General features: G+C 36.6%; 1 protein-coding gene across 1 annotated transcript in view; it reads left to right on the forward strand.

Annotated features, from left to right (window-relative positions):
• The first annotated feature begins 12,870 nt into the window (after positions 1–12,870).
• The window catches only part of LOC123547008 (condensin complex subunit 3-like), a 166,552-nt gene continuing 157,693 nt past the window's right edge, over positions 12,871–21,729 (forward strand). Inside the window, exon 1 of the mRNA XM_053550534.1 lies at positions 12,871–12,988. The gene's annotated coding sequence lies outside the window, so the exon portion shown is untranslated. The remainder of the gene's footprint in view (positions 12,989–21,729) is intronic.

Raw genomic sequence — 21,729 nt, forward strand, 5'->3', positions numbered from 1 at the left:
GATTTTAAAATAATTTAACACAAATGGTCCATCTGTGACCCTTTACCAAGATTGTTCAAATTATACAGATTCGTCAAAAAACATGGCCGCCAGAGGGCATGGTCACTTTTCCCTATATGTATATAGTGGAAATTTAAAAAATCTTCTCGAGTGAAACTGCTGTCCCAATTTTAAAATAATTTTACACAAATGGTCCTTGTGTGACCCTCTACCAAGAGTGTTCAAATTATTTTGATTCGTCAAAAAACATGGCCACCAGAGGGCGTGGTTACTTTTCCTATGTATATATAGTGGAAACTTTAAAAATCTTCTTGTGTGAAACTGCTGGCCCGATTTTAAAATAATTTTACACAAATGGTCCTTATGTGGCCCTTTACCAAGATGTTCAAATTATTCTGATTCATCGAAAAACATGGCTGCGGTCACTTTTCCCTATATGTATATATAGTAGAAACATAGAAATCTTCTTGTATAAAGGTTTAGCCCAGTTTTAAAATAATATTACACAAATGGTCCTTTTGTGACCTTCTACAAATAATGTTCAAATTTTTTTGATTTGTTAAAAAACATGGCTGCCAGAGGGTGTGGTCACTTTTCATCAACAATTTCTTTAACATTTCCTCCAAAACCACTGGGATTTTGATGAAACTTTACACAAGTGATCTCTGGGTAGCCCTCTTTCAAAGTTGTTCAAATGGTTCCAGTTCATTGAACATATGGGTCTTTTTGGTTAGAAATATGTTTTCAGCTATCAGACTTTAAAAATCTTTTCCTCTAGAGCTTTGGCATGTGATATAAGGGTTTGACTCTCTACCATAATAGTCCAAATTATTGCCCTAAGGTCAAAAATGGTCATGCCCCTGTGTGTGACATGTACTTACTGTAGGCTTATATATAAACTTTGAAAATCTTCATCTCTGAATCAATAATAGCTAGAGCCTTGTTAGTTGGCATGTGATGTCAGAGTTGTACTGTTTACCATAATTGTTCAAATTATTGCCCTAAGTTCAAAAATTTGTGTGACATGTATATAATATAAGCTAACATAGAAGAAACCTAACTTTGTACTTGTACTATTGCGTTACACAAACACACTTGAAGCCTTGTACACAGGTGAGCGCTTTAGGGTCAATGACCCCCATGTTAAGTCTTGTAGTAACAAGAGCTGTCGAACAAGAAATGCCCCCCTTGATGCATTCAATAATTGCACAAGGAACAGAAATTATTTGCTCACTATTAACAAAAGTTCTACTGTTCTGGTTCAATGTGACCTTGAACTTTGACCTCATGACCTCAAAATCAACTGGGGTCATCTGCTGGTCATGATCAACCTCCCCAGGCCCAAGCGTTCTCAAGGTATCGTCCGGAAAGGGTTTGACTGTTCCGAGTCAATGTGACCTTGACCTTTGGCATACTGACCTCAAAATCTATAGGGGTCATCTGCTGGTCATGACCAACCTCCTATCAAGTTTCATGATCCTAGGCCCAAGCATTCTCAAGTAATTGTCTGGAAACGGTTTAAATGTTCCGGGTCACTGTAACCTTGACCTTTGACCTCAAAATCAATAGGGGTCATCTGCTGGTCATGATGAACCTCTCTATCATCTTTCATGACCCTTGGCCCAAGCGTTCTCACGTTATCGTCCAAAAACCGTTAAACTGTTCCTGGCCAATGTGACCTTGAACTTTGACCTAATGACCTCGAAATCAATAGGGGTCGTGACCAATTTCCCTATAAATTTTCCTGATCCTAGGCCCAAGCGTTCTTGAGTTATTCCCCGGAAACCGTTTAACTGTTCCTGGTCACTGTGACCTTGACCTTTGACCTACTGATCTCAAAATTAATAGGGGTCATCTGCTGGTGATGACCAACCTCCATAGATCAAATTTCATGATCCTAGGCCCAAGCCTTCTTGAGATCATCCGGAAACCGTTTAACTGTTCAGGGTCACTGTGACCTTGACCTTTGACATACAGATCTCAAAATCAATAGGGGTCATCTGCTGGTGATGACCAACCTTCCTATCAACTTTCATGATCCTAGGCCTAAGCGTTCTTGAGTTATCATCTGGAAACGGATTGGTCTACATACCGACTGACTGCCAGACCTACCGACCGACACCTGCAAAACAATATACCCCTCCTTCTTCGAAGGGGGGCATAGTAAAATGATTCTATGCAGTAATTCATGCTAGCAGTTTTTTTTTTTTTTTGTTTTTTTTTTTTTTTTTTTTTTTTTTTTAAATTATACTTGTTTTCATTCATGATTTTTGTTAATGTGGAATGCATTATCTTTGTATACGTATTTGTTTGTACTTTTGCAATTTATTCTGTAAAGCACTTTTGAACGTGTACAAGTGCATGAAAAGAGTGCTATATAAATGTGGTATAATAATAATAATAATAACTATTTTGAATTACATGGTATTATAAACAGAATTTTTTGGTTCTTGTTGGATTTAGAGTCACACAGACGCAATCTAGGTCATATGGTAACCTATGATGGTGGAGGAAAACCCTAGCTAACATTGTTTCATTTATTGGTGGGGTAAACCTGCCGACCTTTCGTAAACTAATTAGAAAGCTTCCTCACATGATGAATTTTACACGGTTTTCATGGTTTCCAGACAATAACTCATTAAAGGCTTGACAGATTTGAATAATTTTGGTACACAGGTGTAACATCATAAAATACTGGTCAAGTTCGACTTTGAGATCAGTAGATCAAAGGTCAAGGTCACAATGACCGGAACAGTTGAACGGTTTCCGGATGATAACTTGATAACGCTTAGGCCTAGGATCAAATATTTTGGTATACAGGACTGTGTAACATCATAAAATACAGGTCAAATTCGACTTAAGATCAGTAGGTCAAAGGTCAAGGTTTCCGGATGATAACTTGAGAACGCTTAGGCCTAGGATAATGAAAGTTGATGAGGTTGGTCATGACCAGCAGATGACCCCTACTGATTTTGAGGTCAGTAGGTCAAAGGTCAAGGTCACAGTGACCCGGAACAGTTAAACTGTTTCCAGACGATAACTTGAGAAGGCTTGGGTCTAGGATCATGAAAGTTGATAGGAAGGTTGGTCATGACCAGCAGTTGACCCCTATTGATTGGTCATGACCAGCAGAAGACCCCTATTGGTTTTGAGGTCAGTAGGTCAGAGGTCAAGGTCACAGTGACCCAAAACAGTTAAACCATTTCCGGATGATAACTTTAGAACGCTTGGGCCTAGGATCACGAAACTTAATAGGGAGGTTGATCATGACCAGCAGATGACCCCTATTGATTTTGAGATCAGTAGGTCATGGTCAAGGTCACATTGACCCAGAACAGTAGAACTGTTTTTGCAGGGTTGACAGATTTAAATCATTTTTGGATTGATTGTCTCACAATCAATCCAAAGTTAACAATACAGAAAAACCGAACAAAATAGTGCAGAAAGTAGTTCCATGCCATAGATTAAGTCCCTTTTATGTTACTATAAATAGCTTAATTTGTAACTTTTTTATTGTTGGCCGTAGGCAAAAACCGAGACCACTTTTCTGTGGTACAACATGGATGGTACCTCCAATTTTTAGGTGTATTTTGACATACCTGTACCTGATAACGATTTTTTTGATGGACTTTGAATTTTTTTTTTGTGGACTTAGATTTGTTTTTTTGAAGTTTTCCTTTTGTTGTTCCAGTCCTTGGGGCTACAACAGTCAAGTTCTTTAAATTTTGCTCCCATCCTATGATGTAACCCTTCGGGCGTATATTGCCCCGCTTTGCGGAGCTCTTGTTTTCTTTTGTCTGAATATCTATGTTAATATTTTGACCCCATTCTTCAATCAATTCTTCGAATAGTCGAGCACGCTGTCATCAGACAGCTCTTGTGTTAAAATCTACTTCTCGATTACCATTCAAGATACTGCTGTGATATGTTATAGGATGGTGAAATATGATTACTGAATGCATAAGGCAAGCAAATGCGTCCCTACATCAAAAGTAAAGTTCACATATATGGTTAAATGTCAAACTTTGTGTACATTTGTACACTAGAAAAGGTTCCCCTGATATTTACACGTAATGTGTACATTCTGTGTTGTTCAGAGACAATCGATCCTCCAGTACTTTCAGTGCTTTGATTGATACACAGGTGTAACATCATTAAATATAGAACAAGTTGGACTTTGACATTTGCTTACTTCTGTGACAAGGCCTTATTGTGAGGGTTTAATTTGTCACTCCTGTGACAGCTCTAGTTTTGGATGAAAACAAAAAGATGTCGGTTAGAATGACCTCCCCTTTATTTTGCAAATGGCATCAAGGGAGGTAGGGGAAGTAACTTTGGATGGAATTAAAAAGATGTTGGTTAGAGTGACCTGCATTTTATTTTGTAAATGGTATAGTTGGAGGTAGGAGGAGTAACTCTTGATGGTAACAAAGAGGTCGGTAAGAGTATCCTCCCTTCATTCTGCAAGTGGCATCAAGGGATGTAGGGGAAGTAGCTTTAGTTGGAGGTAAGAGCAGTCAGAGTGACCTCCCCTGTAATTTGCAAATGTCGTCGAGGGAGGTAGGGGAAGTAACTTTGGATGAAAACAAAGAGATCTGTTAGAGTGACCTCTCCTTTTATTTTGGAAATGTCGTCGAGGGAGGTAAGGGAAGTAACTTTAGATGGAAACAACAGAAGTCGGTTAGAGTGACCTCCCCTTTATTTGACAAATGGCGTGCAGTAAGGTAGGGGAAGTAACTTTGAATGAAAGTAAAAAGGTTGGTTAGAGTGAGTCCCCTTCACTTTACAAATGGCGTCGAGGGAGGTAAGGTAAGTAACTTTGGACGGAAACAAAAAAAAGGTTGTTTGACCAACCTCCCCTTTATTTGGAAATGGCGTCAAGGGATGTAGGGGGAAGTACTCATGGACTGGAAAAAAAGAGGTCGGTGAGAGTGATCTCCTGCGTTTTTGCAAATGGTGTCGGGGGAACTTTAGATGGAGATAAGAGCAATCGGTTATAGTGAATTACCCTTTAATTTGCAAATTGCGTCTTGGGAGGTAGGGGAAGTAACTTTGAATTGGAAAAAAGATGTTAGAGTTACCTCCCCTTTATTTTGCAAATGATGTTGAAGTAGGTTGGGGCAGTAACTTTGGATGGAATTAATAAGATGCTGGTAAGTGTGACCTCCCCTTTAATTTGCAAATGGCGTTGAGGGAGATAGGGGAAGTAACTTTGGATGGAAACAAAGGGTCTGTTAGAGTGACCTCGCCTTTAATTTGCAAATAGTGTTGAAGTAGGTTGGGGCAGTAACTTTGGATGGAAACAGAAAGATGATGGTAAGTGTGACCTCCCCTTTAATTTGCAAATGGCGTCGAGGGAGATAGGGGAAGTAACTTTCGATGGAAACAAAGAGGTCTGTTAGAGTGACCTCCCCTTTAATTTGCAAATAGCTTCGAGGGAGATGAGGGATGTAACTTTTGATGGAAACTAGAGAAGTCGGTTAGAATGACGTCCTTTTATTTTGCAGACGTTGAGGGAGGTAAGGGAAGTAACTTTAGATGAAAACAACAAATTGGTTAGAGTGACCTCCCCTTTATTTGGCAAATGATGTGGAGTGTGGTAGGGGAAGTAACTTTGACTGGAAGTAAAACCAGTTTGGTTAGAAAGAGTCCCCTTTACTTGCAAACGGCGCCGAGGGAGGTAAGGGAAGTAACTTTTGGATGGAAAAAAAGATCAGTTGAAGTATCCTCCCTTTTATTTGGAAATGGCATCGAGGGAGGTAGGGAGAAGTAACCATGGCTTGGAAAAAAAGAGGTCGGTTAGAGTGATCTCCCATGTTTTTTGAAAAAGTTGTCAGGGGAACTTTAGATGGAGATAAGAGCAGTCGATTACAGTGACCTCCCCTGTATTTTGCAAATGGCATCGGAGGAGGTAACTTTGAATTGGAAAAAAGAGGTTGGTTAGAGAGACCTACCCGTTATTTTGCAAATGTCGTGTAGGGAAATAAGGGAAGTAACTTTAGATGGAAACAAGAGAAGTCAGCTTTTTTATTTTGCAAATGGCGTCGAGGGAGGTAGGGGGAAGTAACGTCGGATTGGGAAAAAGAGGTCGGTTAGAGTGACCTCCCTTTTATTTTCAAATGGCGTCGAGGGGGCTACAGGAAGTAACTTTAGATGGAAACATAAAGAGGTCAGTTAGAATGACCTCCCCTTTATTTTGCAATGGCATAAAGTGAGGTAGGGGAAGTAAATTTGGACTGAATTAAAGAGAGGTTGGTTAGAGTCCCCTTTACTTTCCAAATGGCATCGTGGGGAGTAATGGAAGTAACTTTAGATGGAAAAAAAGAGAAGTCAGAGTGACCTCCCCTTTATTTTGCAAATGGCGTCGAGGAAGGTAAGCGAAGTAACTTTGGATGGATTCAAAAAGAGGTCAATTGGAGTGATCTCCCCTTTATTTCGCAAATGGCATCGAGGGAGGTAGGGGAAGTAACTTTTGATGGAAACATAAACATTTATTTATTTAGTTTTACGGCACACCAACAGAGTATAGGTTATATGGCGCCAAACAGGACTACAAATTTTGGTTTCACATCTCATTTACATCGAACTAAAAATATGAGGTATGGAATCAAAATTTGTATACCTGCTGGAATCACAGAGTTACAGCAAAACCTATTAGTCGCCTCTTACGATCATGCAAGGGTAAGGCAGTGGTTCCAATTCTTTTCATACACAGATTGTCCCAGAACCACATGAGACAAAAACAGGTCGGTTAGAATGACCTCTTTATTATGCCCCCCTTTGAAGAAGGAGGGGTATATTGTTTTGCAGATGTCGGTCGGTAGGTCGGTCGGTCGGTCGGTCGGTCTGTCGGTCGGTCGGAATGTAGACCAATTCGTTTCCGGATGATAACTCAAGAACGCTTGGGCCTAGGATCATGAAAGTTGATAGGGAGGTTGGTCATCACCAGCAGATGACCCCTACTGATTTTGAGGTCTGTATGTCAAAGGTCAAGGTCACAGTGACCCTGAATAGTACAACGGTTTCCGGATGATAATTCAAGAACACTTGGGCCTAGGATCATGAAAGTTGACAGGGAGGTTGGTAATGACCAGCAGATGACCCCTATTGATTTTGAGGTCAGTATGTTAAAGGTCAAGGTCACAGTGACCCTGAACAGTAAAACTGTTTCCGGATGTTAACTCAAGAACGCTTAGGCCTAGGGTCACGAAAGTTGATAGGGAGGTTGGTCATGACCAGCAGATGACCCCTATTGATTTTGAGGTCAGTATGTCAAAGGTCAAGGTCACAGTGACATGGAACAGTAAAATGGTTTCCAGGCAATAACTCTAGAACGCTTGGGCCTAGTGTCAGGAAAATTGATAGTTAGGTTGGCCATGACCAGCAGATGACCCCTATTGATTTTGAGGTCATTAGGTCAAAGGTCAAGGTCACATTGGCCAGGAACAGTTAAAACTGTTTCTGATCTTCTTGTCCAAAACCATAGGGCCTAGGGCTTTGATATTTGGTATGTAGCAAAATCTAGTGGTCCTCTACCAAGATTGTTCAGATTATTTCCCTGGGGTCAAATATGGCCCCACCCCGGGGGTCACATGGTTTATATAGACTTATATAGGAAAAAACTTTGAAAAACCTCTTGTCCAAAACCACAGGGCCTAGGGCTTTGATATTTTGTATATGACATCATCTAGTGGTCCTCTACTAAGATTGTTCAAATTATTCCCCTAGGGTCAAATATGGCCCCGCCCCAGGGGTCATATGGTTCATATAGACTTTTATAGGGAAAAACTTAGAACCTTCATGTCCATAACTTACATCATTCAAATTTGGACCACATGTATAGTTTTGAGTGGCAAGATGAACCTTGACATGAGTTGACCTTGATCTTGACCTAGTGACCTACTTTCACATTTCTGTAGCTACAGTCTTCAAATTTGGACCACATGCATAGGTTTGTGTACCGAAAAAAACTTTGACCTTGTTATTGACCTAGTGACCTACTTTCACATTTTTGAAGGTACAGGCTTCAAATTTGGACCACATGCATAGTTTGTGTTCTGGAATAAAATTTGACCTTGAGATTGACCTAGTGACCTACTTTCACATTTCTCAAGCTACAGTCTTCAAATTTGAACCACATGCATAGTTTGTTTACCGAAATGAACTTTGATCTTGAGATTGACATGGTGACCTACTTTCACATTTCTGAAGCTACAGGCTTCAAATTTGGACCACATGCATATTTTTGTGTTCTGAATTGAAATTTGACATTGATTTTTGCCTGTTACCTACTTTCACATTTCTCAAGCTACAGCCTTCAGATTTGAAGCACATGCATAGTTCTGTCTACCGAAATGAACTTTGACCTTGAAATTGATCTAATGACCTGCTTTCACATTTTTCAAGCCACAGCTTTCAAATTTGGACCACATACACATTGTTTTTGTACCGAAATGAAATTTGACATTAATTTTGACCTTGAGCTAGTCTTGAAATTTGAAACATTCAAAAATGGCTCAGTGGATGGCTCCAAGATCACTCTGTAATCTCTTGTTAGGTTAATAGGTTAAAGGTCAAGGTCAGATTAAATTAGAATGGTAGAACTTTTGTTTACAGTGAGCATATAATTTCTGTTCCTTGTGCAATTACTGAATGCATCAAGGGGGGCATTTCGTGTTCGACGAGCTCTTGTTTTGCAAATGGATGTCGAGGGAGTAGGGGAAGTAACTTTGGATGGAAGCAGATGTCGCCTAGTGACCTCACCTTTTCTTATGCAAATGGCGTCGAGGGAGGTAGGGGAAGTAACTGGATGGAAACAAAGAGGTCGGTTAGAGTGACCTCCACTTTTATTTTGCAAATGGCATCGAGGGAGGTGTGGGAAGTAGCTCTGGATTGGTAAAACAGGTCGGTTAGAGTGATTTCCCCTTTTATTTTGCAAATGGCGTCAAGGGAGGTTGGGGAAGTAACTTTGGATGGAAACAAAGAGGTCGGATATTGTGTCAAGTTTCCAATTTTGTCAAGTTTCAAGTTTTATTGATAAAGTCAAGGCCCTTTAAGGGCATCTGACCAGTAACAAAATAATGAATGTGGCAAAAACGATGATATTCAAGTGTGACAGCATGACATATTAGTTATTGTATGTTTTCCAGTGAAATTTTGGAACAATAGTGAGATATAACCGGCAGTTTTCGCAGTGAAAAAAGAAGTCAAATATATTTTCACTGGTACGAAACTATAAAATGGGTAAATTAGTCAAAACATGCAATAAAATTAAAGAAAATTTGCTTGCTCCACACACACGACCAAAATATCTCAACTCGCAAACACCTCATCCCACATCCCCACTCGTAGCTATGCTACTTGTGAAAATACCGCACCTGGTGCTCACTCGCGAAAGACACCCCACACCGAAACAAACAAATATCCTCTTTATATATACATAGTAATACAAACGGAGAATGAGAGTTTTTACGACAGTTATTTGCATAATGGACAAGATATGTTTACAAAAGATTGAAAGTTTCATTAACACTACTTCGTCGGTACTGTTCATTAGCTGTGAAAGTTTGACAGCGTTTGGACTTTTATAAAAAGATAATGAAATTCATCACCTGAAGAATTTTGGTTGCATAGACTATAAGTTCTAAGATTTCTGTCTATATTAAAGAATCTTCCCTTTTCAATAGGTAATTTGTGTTTCATGCACCTAAATTTACAAAACGTATTAGGCAGATCCAATGACAAAATGTTGAAATAGTTTTCAAAAACAAAAATCCTCTTTATAAATACGATAATTGAGACATTTACTTAAGTTGGTTAGTGTACTTCTCCATTTTGGAACAAATTGGTCTTTAAGCCTGGAGTTAACAATATTCTTATCTATTTACCGAGTCGAAAGCCTTTTTATGGTCAATAAAAGCACAATAAAGTTTTTGCTTTTTAGCTAAACAAAAGTCTATGATCACTTTCAAAGAAAAGATATGATCAACAGTGCTATAATGCTTACGAAATCCAGCTTGCTCTTCACACAATATATTATGAGATTCTAAATATATATTTAACCTTGAATTCAAAACCATAGTGAACAACTTGCCAAAACAACTAAGTATAGTTATACCTCTATAATTATCTGGGTCTTTAATATCATCTTTATTCTTATAAATAGGCAAAATAACTCCTTTACTCCACAAGTCTGGAAAAATGCCAGAATCCAGTATGACATTGAAAAGTTTGCAAACAAGAGGCAGAAAGATTGCTCTGTTGGAATATTTAAAATATTCATTAAGTATGTTATCAAACAAAGATGGACTTTTATTATTTTTCAAACTATTAACAGCTGTATGGATTTCTTACAGAGTAAAATGTGTATTATTATTGGCAATAGTGTCAAAATCTAATTCTTCAAAATCGTTCTCACCTGAGCCATGAATATCCTGGTTCAATTATACAAAATGTTCATAAAAAACCTCGCTAGATATTTTTGAAAACACTTCCTTACCATCAGAAAAGTAGTTATTTAACAAACTCCAATAAGATTTTGGATAAGATGATTTCAAATTCAATAATTTCTTATTCACATCACTCTGATACTGTCTTAACTTCTTATTAATAAGTTTTTTGTAAGTCCTACTACTACTAACCATATCATTAAAATTATTCTGTGATTTATTACGTCTATATGAATTTCTTGGCACGTAAATATGTACCTCGAGCAGAAGAACATTCAGAGTCAAACCATGACTTTCTTGCAGTTTTCTTTGATGACCTGTTTATATTTAACTTGCGAGTTACAACAAGATTACTATTTACAGCAGCAACTGTCCAACAAACTGGTCCTTCAAGGAACTGACCCATATATGTTTCTTAACATCTTCAAAATGTGAAGACACATTACCATCATTACAAGAGTCCGTGTAATTAAAGTTCACTCACATTTCAAGTAATAATCCACAGTGTGCATCAGGTAACACAGGATCAAAATCTAATACTTCAAAGTTCTTTAAAACGAAAACAATCTCGGGAAAGTGTCACGTTGTCCGATCTGGTGTCATGTTGCCTTGTGGTGTCGCGTTACTACATTATAAAATGTGTATAGCCTGAACTTCTTTTGAAAGTTAACTCTTTTCTTCTAAAATAGTTTCCTCACAGATAGCCCCGATTTATATTTAAGAAAATAAAGACGTGTTTCAGTTATTTTTCGTACCGCCTGTTGCTACTTTACGTAGTCCACATCTCAAACAGTGGAAATCAGGCAGATTGATGTCATCAAGGTTTATTTAAATTTAAATCCAGTGCAGAAATTTTGATTGCAGTCATGATGTTTGACGGAAGATTTATGGATATATACCAACGTTTTAACCTTAAAATCAGACTGAAATTGTCTTGCTTTGACACTAAGTAAACTATTTTTTTCATTGTTGGGGCGATTAGCCCCAGAGTTAACAATACGGTTCAGATTCACTTAATATGATCTGCTTACAAGCAACCAGTAAACAATCGCCCCGGAAATAGTCCTACCATTTCAGCAGAACAGTAATAACATGTATGGTATTATATAAATATGTATAGCTGTCCAAAATACATAGAATGTTATAATTTCTACGTGATGAAGAATGTAAATGATTATGTTATACAGCTCTCTGTTATCCTTTCAGATAACATTAGAAAATATTACAGAATGAAGGTAAATTAATTTGCCCCCTATGAATGAAATATTCGTATGAATGGAACTTTTTCATCTTTAGCAAGGTTAAACCAGAGCTATAAAAATAAAGGCTATAAAAATAAATAGATCGGCAAGTTGAAAGGTACATGTATATAGAGCGAATCTCGACAACATCTCGTGGGAACTGAATGAGATCTCGTTTTACCGGTGTATGAAACAGAAAGAATAAGGATAAAAATTTGTGTCGTGAAAAACTTTCTACCAGATCGTTTGTTTATAATGTTAATGGTCTTTTTTTAATGTTTTTAGTATTTTCTACACGGAGAAGGAAGGGATATATGATTCGAAGTCTGAGAAATCAACAGTGGTCGTTTGAAAATTTGACCCGATTCGGTCGGCCGTATCGCCAGTGTTATACTTTAATAAGCGTCTCTTGGTTTGATCACGGGTGATCCAAGTCAGCAAAGTGCTTCAATACGATAAGGTTAAAGGTCAGTAATTCAAATCCTTCTTTGTTTCATATAAAAAACGGCAACTTCAGGTCGTCTTTACGTATCTTTAGAGAACATCACTTTTTCCTACACCTATTTTTCATGGAAGTTCTATCACAAATTGACGAAAAAATGAAAAGAAAATAGGGGGTTATATAGTTCCTAGTGAAATGCCAGTCAGTTGTGGTCTGCTACCCTAAAAATGGCGCATATTTGCTCTCGTCCGCGCAATAAACACCTACTTCCGGTTTCGATCTGCAAAACTTGCCATGTTGGGTGTATAAACATGAAAACCGTCTCATTTCATGCAGAATATACCCTAGTAGTGAAAAATGGTGATTAAAGCACTCGTTCTACACGAATTTGCGCAAAAAATAGAAAAATTAGGATCTATTTATTATGGACTTCTTTCGACTATACAACGGAAGCACATTTTCGACCGAATTACTGACGTTATGTCTGTAGCGAATCACTTTCATTAGAGTGTTGAATATTTCTTTGTAAGTGGATATTTAAAAGATAAATCCCCATGCTAGGCGGTGCCTTAATTCATATTGTTTGTTCTTTTTATTTTATAAATATTGCACGCAAAGGTCCGCATCAGTTTTGGCTATAATTTTTTTAAAGGTTCAAAAGTTTGGCTTTTACTTTTTGGAGGCCAGCGTGAGCCCTGCACAGTAGTATAGAGGAAAACAATTGGTTGTCTGTTACCTAGATTTAGTGTTTCTCGGCAGACCGCATTTATCTCGTGATGTCACGTGATTAACGAAGGAAGGCGGAAAAGTTGAATGTGAAGAGAGAAGTTAGTACAGGCGATTGGATCTAGCATTTTGTATTTATTTATATTTTTATATCTGTAAGACCATTTGAAATAATGGCTGCCGAAATAATTTAATTTATCTGCGCTATACTATGCATGTTATAAATTATACGATTGGTTCGCGAATACATATGATATGACCAAAGACGTAAAAGAATAAACCAGGGACTGATCAAAAACACAGTCACAGCGGTTCGGCTCATGCCTAGGTCCAGGCCCTACCCTATAAGAAAAACAAGGGAAATCATTTCTCCTAGAGCAAAGTTCTATGTGGGCTGTTTTAAAAAAAATGGCTAGTTTTAGTTTTTCTTAAACTACTACAGATAACTCGCCAATAGCGGGTCACTATCAACACTTTTAGCATGTGGTGAAGAATTTTTAGACTTTCATGATATCTAAACTTACTAACACTTAAAACTATTACTCACATTGATTTAAATGTTTGATTTATTTGAATCTATCTTTTATGTCTGAAGTTATGATGAAATATTTAAACCTGTCCGATTCACCAATAGGGGGTCACTTTTGCCAATAGGGGGTCACCTAGTTTATCATATTTTCTATCCATTAAAATAGTCTTTTTTCTGACAAAATTTGACTGTGGTATTGGAAATAAACATTTCAAGGCAGAATATAATGGGAATCAGTATGTTTACATTTCAAAAGGGTGATACTAGGTAAAAGGAATATAGCGCTAGTTTTCACAGTTGTATTTCTAAGCATAATTAGCACCAGCTATATCTAAAACTAAAATAAAAATATTGATGCACAGAACCTTATTCATTTATCTAAATGTGCCAGTTCAAACCATTATTACATCAAATCAACCATTGATTTGTATTTTAAGCAGAATAAACAATCTTTTGATTATCCCTGATATGGGTGACCCTTTATTGGCTAAATGGCTGCCTCTGCTTGATGGCACTTTTTTTCGTCAAAGTCAGTCTAAAATTCATAATCATATTATTCCTATGAATGTGTGTGTTTCACTCTTCAAAATGGTACCAAATTTGTGTGGTTTTATCTAAGAAACTGTGAGGTATGCTCAAAAATATTCTACTTCAAGAATTCAAGACTGCTAAAATCCAAGTCAGGAAACATGGTTGCAAGAGTTATTTACTCATGGAACTCAAACTCATTAGATTAGATCCATCTTCTTTTGTGCAATAATTGCTAAGTGATAAGTTTATATTACTGGATACTTAAACATTGTGTACTCTGATATGTATAAGAGAGATTCACATTTTATTTTCAAGTGACCCGCTATTGGCAGTGATTCTCTATTGGCGAGTTGACTGTATCACATTATGCATTATTAGATGCTGATTTGTTTGTCTAAAAATGCAAACTGGTTTTATAGAGCTGTATGTAAAGTTTGGTCAAGATTGCTTCACAGAAAAAAAAGTTGTCTGAAAAACATGCCAAAAATGTCAGGAGTGCAACAAAAAAGTGTGACACTTTAAGAAAAGCTTAAAATTCAAAATACTATTTCAATGTCAAAATGTATATGAGATAGTAAAAAATGTATTTTTTATTCAAGTTGAATGTCTTGACTAAAAGATAACATAAAACTATGGATAATATAAGAATGTTTTAGACAAAATACAAGGCTGAAAAGGAATGAGGGCGGTTCTGTTATTTTCCATAAAAAATCAGTATAAATCTATGTAAATGACTACAAATTGTTGGTACTAATAGTATTTCATAACCTACACTTACTATTATAGAGTAACACATATAATTGACTTAAAAAAGTAATAATTTAATCATAATATCTCCCAAAACTATTTTTAACACGGTGTGTCGCAGTGGACCCAAATTTGGTCAGGAGTGAAACATTTACGCTTAATGAGGCACCGTGTTTGAAAATAAAACATACATGTACCCAAATGCAGTTTTCCAAATAGTGTGTGTAGTGTGGCAATCATAAAAGACAGTCATGAGTGAAGTTTGTGTTTTTGTATGGAGTACGTGGCTCGTATGTATATGTCAGGAGTGAAACATTATTTTCAATTTTGGTGCTATTCTTAAAACTAGCATATTAAAAAGCAACACTGTTCAGTTGGGCATTTTTTAAAATTCTGGTTGATGAATGGAGGATATCACTACAAACTAGTTCATTTAAGGTAAGTGTTTTACTGCTCTATAAACTGAAATTGATACATTAATAGCTTAGCAGTAGAAAATATATCTTATAAATATCTATGTCCACAAAGTAAAACATTTTTATGTATTACTTTTAAGTTTTTCCTGTTTATGTTTTATCAAATCTATTTACCTATTGCTGAAAATAACAAATTACAGCATATATCTTTTCTTTTTAGCATGCTTTCTTGCATGAGTAAAAATGTTTCACTCCTGACATTAAAATGGTAAAATTGCATACATTCATTTTATAGAGCAAATATGAAGCAGCCAAGATGAAAAAACTTATTGTTAGCCTTCCAGCCATCACAAAAATCATGAAGAACATAAAGACTGAAACCAATAGAATAACATCCACAGAAAGAGTTTGAAGAATTTACAAAAGCTGAAAAAGGATGGAGAACTACTTGAAAATGCGAAACTGAAAAAAAACCAGAAACAAGTCAAAAGAGCTGGTCAGAAAAGGAAGAAAATCAAACAAAGTTGTAGATGAAAGAATGAAATCTAAACAGAGAGAATGGATAAAAGAAAAGTAGAAAACAAGCAGTATCATTGTTGAAGGTAATACTAAAAACACTAAGGCTATCACTGAAGCTGATGAATGTACCCTACTCCCCTGCACACAATGACACAGTACATTGCAATTTGATGCACACAAGATTGCATAATAATGTGGAGTGTATGTTAAGTAACAAAAAACAAAGTGCCATAACTCTGCAGAATATTTATCAAACAGAATCTAACATGCACCGTTCACTGTACTAGAGTTTTTACTGATCACTTGAGTGAAGTTCCATTAAATTTGTATGCAGGGGTTAGGGATTTTAGGAGTGCACAAGACTGCATCTGCAGATTGTATGTATATAGTTTATAAACAAAAAACAAAGTCCCATAACTGTGCAGTATTTTTTTCTGAAAGAACCTAACAAGCACCATGCACAACTAGGGTTACTTTTACTGATCACTTGTCTTAAGTTTCTTCAAATTGTGTGCATGGGTTCAGGAGATTATGCACGCACAAGAATGCATATCATGCAGACTATGTATATAGTATAGTAACAAAACAACAAAGTCCCATAACTCTGCATATTTTTTTTTTCTGAAAGAGAACATAACCTGCACCATGTACAACTACAGTTGTTAAATTTCACTTTTGTGAAGTTTGTTTCATCAAGTTGTGTCAAGGGGATGAGGAGAGTTGATTTGCACAAGATTGTGTCTATAGACAGACAAAATGAAACTAGTATACCCCCTTACAACTTGAGTTTTTTTGGGGTAACAATTGGTGAGCACAAGGTTGTGTCTGCAGACAGATGGACAGACAGGCAGATAAACAGACTGATAGTCAGACAACCTGAAACCAGTTAACCCACCTTACAACTTTGATGTTCAGGGGGTTTAATTACGATAGTAGAAACTGACACTTCAAATAATATAAAATAATCAAGTTTATATGTTAAGGTAATAAAATATGACTTATGTAATATTTAGCTCTAATTGCTAAAGTTCACATAATTTTGCAGGTTGAAAAGGTTGATGAACCGGAAGTACAGTTGAGGATCCTCCAGAAGACACTGACGCTTTCCGGGAGTTCAAACATAGTCAAACAATGGTGTGTCCTGGCAGTCACTAAATGATACTTAACAAACTCTAACTCAGCCTAAACTGTTGCCTTGCAGTGGAATCAAAATGGAGTTCAATATACCAGAGCTTGAAAGTGCAGGATGAACTATTCATTCTTAGTGTTTAAGTTGACAAACGTGTCAGGAGTGAAACATTTTGACATTTTTATGTTTTCAGAAGTTATCATGGTTATATTCTATTAATAGCACATTATTACTTTGATATGTAACAAATCAGCACTGTGAGGAGCTGTTCTTATAAAACTGTTCGTAAGTTAACTCAAAGTTGAAAACCTGTTGTTGTTTCTTGAATCAAATTCATCGTTGTTGTTCTAAAAATGTAAAAATATCAAAGTTTCAGAATCAAAACTGTTAAAAAGTTGCTTCTTTTCTGCATTGCAATAATAAATTAAGGTGTTATAACACTTGCATTCTGTTTAGATCACAAGATTAAGTTAAAGTCTAAGTTACGGTAATAATGTGTATTATGTCAGGAGTGAAACATTTATTGGTCAAACTGTTAATCAGTTCTGTAATATGAAATACTAAGTCATGTTTATGTAATACCTTGTGGTATTTATTTGATATTCTTTAAAATATATGGCAAAGTTGCTTTTTTGTATTAAGGGTACACAGTTAATTTAAAAAACAAACTTTCTTCATTATAATAGCCATAAAATTGGGCTTAATAACGAAAAAATCAATTAATTTATGTTTTTGGAGGCATATAGCTAGCTCGGACATTTTTTTCATTTTCTTTAACACCTAAACTAAGAAAAGTTAGCATAAAAAGACACAAAAGAATTATACTATTTGTTTCTGCTGTGACTTTGAAGATGGTATGTTGTTTTCTCTTTTTTTGTTGGGTCAGCTGAATTAAAGATCAATAAAAAACTTAATATGTGTTGTATTGTTTGCACGCAACCATTTTTATAGCCTGCAATGACAGCTTATTAAAATGAGGTAATAAGAATGCTACTTAGACCTGTTTTAATTTTTGATCATTTTTACAGGTTTCCTGCCATTTTTTTTAAAACAGCCCATGTCCCTTCGTTTTTTTCGCTTGCTGTATTTTTTTCTAAAAAGCGTCTCATGAACAATACCGCCTCACGTTAATTAAATTTAGTGAAATACTACCTGAGTGAAAATTATACCGTGAAGAAATACCGATCACATCAATCAGTAACTACCGATCTGTAGATACACAATACATAAATCTAGAAATTTTCATTTTAAAGGTTTGTTTTCATCATCCGGAAAATGTCTATCCTTCAACAAGTTTTATCGGAGGCAAGTCTCCGATAATACGTCTAAATTTAATTTCAACAACGAATATTAAAGATACAGAAGCAGAAAATAAATTGACGTTTCACTACTAAATGCATTTTACTTGTAAAAATCTCAAGCAAAAAAGTTATCCGCCATCTTGTAAAGTAAACAATGTAACACTGCTCGTGATTGGCTACTTTTACTGAAATCTTCAGGCTCACGTCAAAAGGTCGCTAAAGTACGGAAGACGGGTATGGGTAAAAATCGCGAACGCCTTTGTGACATTGAAAGTTTTGCATATACATATTTAACTGTTTCATAAAGCTTTTGCTAAAGATTGTCAGCTATATCTTTATAAAATAAATTGTCAATAGATATATCTTTAGTCATTAATTAATGATTTAAGCAATGGGGAGGACCTAGATAATGTTGGAATAACTTTAATTAAAATTATTAATACTTTGCACGATTTTTAATGAAAGGTTTAGATTGTTACTTTCTATAAATACTTGCTTAATATTAAGTAGGAGCATAGAATGGGGGAATATATAATATCATATGCCTTCCAGTCTCAAAAATTTTGGAAAAAGAAGAACTAATTACTTCAAATAAAGGGGATAGCCTGCTTGAAAGGTAATGTTAATGCATTGGTACATTTTGTAACTTGGTTCTTATACCATATTTATTGACAATAGCGTCTAAATTTTTCTCAACTGATAAACCATTTTTGCACCCCGCCCCACCCTCCATCAACAGTACTGGAAGATAGATAGATAACAGTGATTTTTAGTCCGTTTTGGGGCCAAAATTTGGCCCCTTTCCCATATTTCTCAAAGAAATTCCACTGAAAAAAATACATATAATATTCCAGCCACCAAAACCCTTTCCACCTTTCTAGATCGACACGATAATATAAATTGTACCATTTAAAACATGAGGCAATGTACTTTTAAATAATTATCTTTCTTTGTGCAACATATCTATGAAAAATATTGCTTTTATCACGACGCAAGTTTTCCCCTATTTTGGTTACGGCGCAGTTTTCACCTCCTTACGGGCACGGCCACCATTCCCCCAAAAACTTAAAAATAAACAGTGGATAATACTGCATTGCAACTATTATATGTAAAACTTGTACATCAAATAAATGATGTATTTCATACTGTAAAGGTATTACTAATGTATGCTCCTGTTTGTACACCATACTTTTACTTGCAACAGCATCCAAAAATAACTCCTTACATAAAATGCATTATGGGAAAGCACTCAGGATCACTGCAAAGAATGGATCAACGGCATGGAAATGCTGTTGGTGTTTTAAATGCAAATTTAAGCGTTATAAAGTGGTTTCAATTGATTTTAATGGCTGCATTTGTGTAGAATTAAAATTATGATGTTTGAAAAATGCAAAAAACGGAAGATACTATTCCTCAGAACTGTTTGAAATAACTTTGTTCAGATAGCGGAAGTTGATACCATTTATTGCAAGCGTTCATCAACACCCGGATTTTCTTGTTTACAAAATTAAAAGGGTATTTTAATATTTTATTCTTATTTATCTACAGATCGGTAGTTACTGAAAACTATTGATTGGTGTGTTAACTACAGATTTGTAGATAACACACCGATTTGTGATGATCTCCGACCTGATCAGGGCTCATGATTCAACGATTCAACGAAATAAAAAGGAAGTGTCTAGCCGTCCGGTAGCCGGACGCCTAGCCTGCGTTTTAATCGTCCGGTTACCGGACGGCTAGCAAATCTTCAGGGGATTTTCTAGTCACATGGTAATTGATTTCTTAATGAATAAGTAATGATTTTATATAGTTTTAAATGTTATTTACTTAAAATATCAATACTTATCTGATTTTTCAGTCGATTAAACGCAAGAGATCGTGTTTGTTTACAAATCCGTTGATATTACTTCCGTTGACTACAAATTTTGGAACATTGTTGAAAGTTCGGATGCAGTTTTCTCGCGCCTGCTAGCACGCATGTGAGAAAGTTTGGTACCATCGTGCGCGGAATTTAATAGACAATAAATGGCATATATAGTTTTAGAAAATATTTATTAAGAAAAAATATAGCAAGCGAAAAACAGAAGGGACATAGAACTTTGCTCTAGGTGAAATGATTTCCCTTGTGTTTTTCTTATAGGGTAGGGCCTGGACCTAGGCCTGAGCCGAACCCCTGTGATTAAAAACAGATCTGTTGCACCTGTGATATATACCAGACTCCGGTATATACTGTATTCAAGGGATTGGAAGGAAAAGTATCGATAATGTATATAGATCTATTCTGTAACTATGGTAATGGACGGATCCAAAACTTAGTGTTAGCATTACTCATTTGGCTTAAAAAAAAATCGGGATGACTTATTTTATGATCTGATATTTTATAGTTATCCCTCTGAGCCTTACCCGTATCTGCATTTACTAGTGGTGTCTGGTAATATCGGGGGTTCTCTCATATCGCAGTAATCTCCCTTTTGCCGGAAAACTATGCCAAGCGCCACCGCAGTGACCTACATCTGTAAACTGGAACCATGGCATTGGGATTTTGCTTACACTTTTTGCAAAATGCCATCTTAAATGGTAAGTATTACTTAGTTTTATCGCAGCCATCCAATATCTTAAATGTATACATCTGCTCATCACCCTTTCCCACCTAAAACACTGTTATTATGTCTCCCCCCTCTGTTTTTGCCCTGTCCGTCCGTCCGTACATCACACTTCATTTCCGGGCAATAACTGGAGAACCATTTGACCTAGAACCTTCAAACTTCATAGGGTTGTAGGGCTGCTGGAGTAGACGACCCCTATTGTTTTTGGGGTCACTCTGTCAAAGGTCAAGGTCACGGGGGCCTGAACAATGAAAACCATTTCCGATCAATAACTAGAGAACCACTTGACCCAGAATGTTGAAACTTCATAGGATGATTGGTCATAAAGAGTAGATGACCCCTATTGATTTTGGGGTTACTACGTCAAAGGTCAAGGTCACAGGGGCCTGAACATTGAAAACCATTTCCGATCAATAACTAGAGAACCACTTGACCCAGAATGTTGAAACTTCATAGGATGATTGGTCATGAAGAGTAGATGACCCCTATAGATTTTGAGGTCACTCCGTCAAAGGTCAAGGTCACAGGGGCCTGAACATTGAAAACCATTTCCGATCAATAACTAGAGAACCACTTGACCCAGAATGTTGCAACTTCATAGGATGATTGATCATGAAGAGTAGATGACCCCTAATGATTTTGGGGTCACTCCGTCAAAGGTCAAGGTCACAGGGGCCCAAACATTGAAAACCATTTCCGATCAATAACTAGAGAAGTACTTGACCCAGAATGTTGAAACTTAATAGGATGATTGATCATGCAGAGATGATGACCCCTAACGATTTTGGGGTCACTCTGTTAAAGGTCAAGGTCACAGGGGCCCGAACATTGAAAACCATTTCCGGTCAGTAACTTGAGAACCACTTGACCCAGAATGATGAAACTTCATAGGATGATTGATCATGCAGAGTAGATGACCCCTAACGATTTTAGGGTCACTCTGTTAAAGGTCAAGGTCACAGGGGCCCGAACATTGAAAACCATTTCCGGTCAGTAACTTGAGAACCACTTGACCCAGAGTGATGAAACTTCATAGGATGATTGGTCATGCAGAGTAGATGACCCCTAACAATTTTAGGGTCACTCTGTTAAAG

The sequence above is a fragment of the Mercenaria mercenaria genome, chromosome 9 (genome assembly GCF_021730395.1).
Source record: "Mercenaria mercenaria strain notata chromosome 9, MADL_Memer_1, whole genome shotgun sequence".
Taxonomy (NCBI): domain Eukaryota; kingdom Metazoa; phylum Mollusca; class Bivalvia; order Venerida; family Veneridae; genus Mercenaria; species Mercenaria mercenaria.